The following is a 4,881-nucleotide window of genomic DNA, read 5'->3' as shown; positions in this document are numbered from 1 at the left end:
CTTTCACCTGCACCAAGCAGTCCTTGAGTCCGCGCTCGCCCGGCCAGAGGCGCAAAGGGTTTCCGTCCCCCGCTGGCCAGTTCAGCACCGTTTCTTCTCATATATCAACCCCGTTCGGGCCTGTTAGCCTGAGTGCCCCACAGGCCATCGAGAAGTGGCACCAGACTCCATTATAACGTCTCTTAGCACTCTCTGCACATCCACGCCATGCTGGTGGGACACCTGGCTGGGTGAGAGGCACCTGCAAATGGGATTCGAGACATAACATCACCTTGCCTGTCCCCTCCAGCGGGCGAGGGAGAAGCGGGTCTCGCTCAGCAACCAAGCCAGTCCTTTGACTTTCTCGGGTCTGTTCCCCCCACCCACCCCTCATTTCCACTTCGATGGGTGAAACCAATACTTTCCAAGCCAGGGCTGACACCTAAGGGACCTCTGTATAGGCAACTAGGGAAACTGAGTCATGGTGACATAGGGCCCAGCATCTTTATGCACAAGCAAGATTGTGTCACCTTTCAGCTTTGATTTCTGGGTTCCGATGGTGATGAATGAACGCGTATGTGTATGTTTTCTTCCACCTCCTGCCAGAAGAACACGGCAGTCTAAAGAGAGGGTACACGGGGTTCCAGGGAAGCTGGGGACATCAGTTGACCAGGGCATCTGGGCCAGGCAGGCAGTAGAGGGCCTGAACATTATCTCTCTTAAGAAAAAAGAAACCAGGGGTGCAAAGCGCGCGCACACACACACACACACACACACACACACACACAGAGTCATGGGCCTTGCCTGTCCAAGTTCAGCAGAGTTGACAACTCTGAGCTTCACTTGGTACCATTTGGACCTTGCCCGAAACCCCTCCAACTGTCCCAGGCAGGAGAGAAAGGCCCTCTGCTAATTACCCCGAGGCCAGCTTTCTGCCCCTTTGAAGTGCTCGCTTTGATGTGAGCTAATTCCACTGCCAGGCCGGCTGTGCCCAGATTAAGCACATAATGAGCAATTATCAGCTGGGCTTGCGGAGTGCGGCTGAGGCAGCCTGAGTGGAAGCGCTGCCTGCGCCCGCCACCGAGGATTCGTCCGCCGCCAGCTCCCTCTGGGGTTGAGTTCTTTCCCAAACCCCTCCCCTCCCCACCCCTGCCCTCCAGTGATGGTTTTCCCATCCATGAAATGGGGCTCGAGGACCTGGAGGACACACTCTGCTTCAGTGGCTGCTCATGGCACAAGGGAAATCCTAGGAGATACCGTCCTCGGCCAGCACGGAGCCTGAGCGGTCAGAGTCCTCTAGGAGCCGCATGAAAGGCCAGGGGTTAACCTCCTAGCCTCAGTCCCCCGTCAGGACAGGCAGGACCTCTGCATGGGGAAGCCGCATGCGGGATTGTCAGCTGTCAGTGGAGCTCCGTGCCTGTGTCTAGCTGCAGCTCAATCCACGGAGCTGCTGGTGTAACCCGGGGGTTCTCACTTTTGGTCCCACAGGGCCAAGTGAGGATTGATGGGCTTATAATATGATAACTGAGGCACAGACAGAGTGATCTGCTTGTCCGTCTGCTCTAGCCTGGCCGGCGTGGCTCAGGGGTTGAGCATCAACCTAGGAACCAGGCGGTCACGGTTCTATTTCCGGTCAGGGCACAGGCCCAAGTTGTGGGCTCGATCCCTAGTGGGGAGCATGTAGGAGGCAGCAGATCAGTGGTTCTCATCATTGATGTTTCTCTCTCTCCCTCTCCCTTCCTCTGTGGAATCCCAGGCTGCTCCCCAGCGGGAGGGAAATAGCAGCCAGAGGGCAGCCGCCTCCTGGTCCAGGAGCGAGGGCTCCGCTAAGGAGCCGGGTCCTCTGGAGACTCCTCCTGCTCTGACTCCCTTCAGGCCCGAGAAGCAGAGCTCCCTGGAGAAGGACAGGGACTTGCCTCCGGGGGATTCCCTCCGCCTTCCTCCAGGTTCACCTGCAGAAACCCTCATCCTTCGGGAAGACGCCCCCCGACCACCTGTCCCCCACCCCCATCCCCTCCCTGGGTGGCCACGTGGTGTGTCTGATTCCCAGTGTCCCCTCTCGGGCCCCGGTCTCTGGGTCTTGCAGACGGTTCTGTGGGGGCACTTGAAGGGCTCTGTGAGCACGGGGGACACAGGCCACACCCTGCTCACCCTGCCCTCACAGCTACAGAGTAGGAGCCTTCACTTTTCTCTCTTTTTTTAAAATTTAAACCAATGTCCTGAGATCCTGTCAAGAGCAGGATTGGTGGAGAGGGAGTGAGCCCAAGCGTCTGGGGTGGAGCGACTGCCAGAGAGGGAAGCACTGAGGGGAGGCCACCTCCCGCTGGCCTTGGCCATGTTGAAGTTCCAGAATGTTCCACGCGCTTCGCCTTGGGGAGCCAGCCTTGCCTTCACTCCGGCCTCCCTCCCGACCCTCAAATGAAGCAGATTCTGTCCCGTTCCTGCTCCTTCTCACTCGCTGTTCTTCCTTCCTCCTAACCACATACCCCACCCGAGTCCCGGGGAACTCGGCTCCCTTCTTCAGAGAGGCTACCACCTCGCTGCCCAGCCCAAACGGTGTCCCACGGCACCTTTCCTCGTCCTTCCTGGCCTGTCCCAGTTCCCCCGCAGACACTGAGCTGTGGGAATATCTGATTCACGCTCATGTCAGCAGCCACAGTCAGACACCTCACGGGGGCAGCACCCGCCCTGGCCCAGCCCAGCCCAGTGCCCGGGCTCAGACAGCAGGCGCTGGGGAAGGATTTGGTGATGAATGAATGAATGAATGAATGAATGAGCATGACCACCACCGTTGCTGGGGCCCAGATATCAAGTCTACCCTGAAGCCCAGGATGTGCAAGGAGGGAGTTGGTCTGCTTGCTGTCTGCTCAGAGGAGACCCCCCCAAACCACGTGAGCCTCAGCCCCCATTACAGCTTTTCTCCCAATAAACTCAGGTTGTGTTCCAGCAGGATTGTAACCACGGCCCAAGCCCACAAAATTCCGGCCAAGTGTTTCTAAATAAAATTGGGGGGGGGGGTGCAGTGAGGAGCGGGAGCAAGCAGGCAGTTCTCACCTCTCAGGATCTGACATGATTGCCTTTCTCTCCTCGCCCTGTGGGTGGGAAGGTGTGTTATGAGCCGGTGGCCTCAGGCTGGGCCCGGAGATGGAACAAGTCGCACAGTTGTCGGGAGCAACTTAGCAGGTCCCTCCACACCCATCACAACTGAGGCCTGGAGCAATCCACAGCCCGTCAGCAGCATTTACACAGGCGGAGGCGGCCTGGAGTCGGGCAGTGAGGGGCTGCGAGGGGGCAGCGAGCCGCTGCCAGGCCAGAGACCAGGGCCAGACCCCATGTTGCAGGGACAAATGAGGGTAATAGCACCGATGAAAAAAAGGGCAACCCTCGCTGATTTGGCTCAGTGGGTAGAGCGTCAGTGAGATTAATAATATAAATTAATGAGATTTTATAAATAAAAAATTCAAACCTGTGGACTCAAGGGTCCCAGGTTTGATTCCACTCAAGGGCACATGCCCGGGTTGTGGGCTCAGTCCCCAGTAAGGGGTGTGCAGGAGACAGCCAATCAATAATTCTCTCTCATCGATGTTTCTATCTCTTTCTCCCTCTTCCTTCCTCTCTGATATCAATAAAAATATATTGAAAAAAAGAAAAGGGCAGAGAAAACCCTGCCCGCCTGGGGGCAGCTACAAAGAAGGGCTGTCCAGGAGGATCCCCACCCACGTCCCCAGATGCCAGGGAAAGGGCCACAGGCCCCCCCATACAACACCATGGGAACACCTTTTCTCCACGTCCATGGTACCAGGGACAGGGCCTGGCCCCTAGAAGGTTCGGGATTTCTTCATCCAGTGGTAAAACATGGAGAAAGGCTGCGTTTGGGGTCCGTCAGGTTAAGGCTCAAATCCAAACTTGGTCACTTGCTGACCAAATGACCTTGAACAAGTCTTTAATAGCTCTTAGCTCAGTGGTTCTCAACCTTCTGGCCCTTTAAATACAGTTCCTCATGTTGTGACCCAACCATACATTTATTTTTGTTGCTACCTCATAATTGTAATGTTGCTACTGTGATGAATCATAATTTAAATATCTGATATGCAGGATGGTCTTAGGCGACCCCTGTGAAAGGGTCATTCGACCGCCAAAGGGGTCGCGACCCACAGGTTGAGAACCGGTGTGACTTAGCTTGAACTATCTTCGGCTTCCTTGGGGACTGAATACCTTATGAGGTTCTCAGGAAGGTCATGGGTAAGGTAGGGACGCTCTCCGCGTGTTACCGCGGCACACACGCCAGCACCCTTCTCCATGGGATGAGGAATAGTTCCCCCGGGCAGAAACCATGGTCTTAAATAAGATATTCTCTCTCTCTCTCTCTCTCTCTCTTTCTCTCTCTCCCTCTTGCCCACTGCCTCCCTTCTGTCCAGAACCCACTTTCCCTGCACATCTTCTTCGCTTATTTCTTGGATAGAAAATTACAGCCAATGATTAGATGAGAACAGAAGACAGAGCCCGAGTTTGGAAACGTGCTTCAGAGTTGGCTGCATTTTTCCGCACAGCCTCGCCTGACAGACAGGGAGTCCTGTTGGAATGAAAAACACAAAACAGGTGGACGTAAGGAAGTAAATGGCCTCGTGGCCCGCCTGCCCAGGGGTGAGCATCTGGCCCGGGGTGTCTCCGCGTGGCTTCTGCTCGCTCAGACAGCAGCACGCAGACAGCGCCCGTGGCCTTTGGAGATGCTGGTGTGAAGGCCGGTAAAGTGGTTTTTCTTTTTCAAAAAGAGGACATTCCATAGTGATCACCAATCCTCTGTACTCCATAGAGAAACCTGGCCATTCCAGCTGTTATAGTGCCACAGGTTTCTCATTTATACCTGCCTCTCTAAGGAGGATTTGGCATGAGTTACTCTTA

At 55.5% G+C, this 4,881-nt stretch overlaps 1 long non-coding RNA gene across 1 annotated transcript in view; it reads right to left on the bottom strand.

The window, feature by feature from the left end:
• Window positions 1-6: 6 nt before the first annotated feature.
• The window catches only part of LOC102765559, a 14,632-nt gene continuing 9,757 nt past the window's right edge, over window positions 7-4,881 (bottom strand). The window contains exon 4 of the long non-coding RNA XR_435218.2: window positions 7-241. This is a non-coding gene — a long non-coding RNA (uncharacterized LOC102765559). The remainder of the gene's footprint in view (window positions 242-4,881) is intronic.

This window comes from Myotis davidii, unplaced genomic scaffold (genome assembly GCF_000327345.1).
Source record: "Myotis davidii unplaced genomic scaffold, ASM32734v1 scaffold72, whole genome shotgun sequence".
Lineage (NCBI taxonomy): Eukaryota > Metazoa > Chordata > Mammalia > Chiroptera > Vespertilionidae > Myotis > Myotis davidii.
This window is presented reverse-complemented; position numbering and strand designations above follow the sequence as displayed.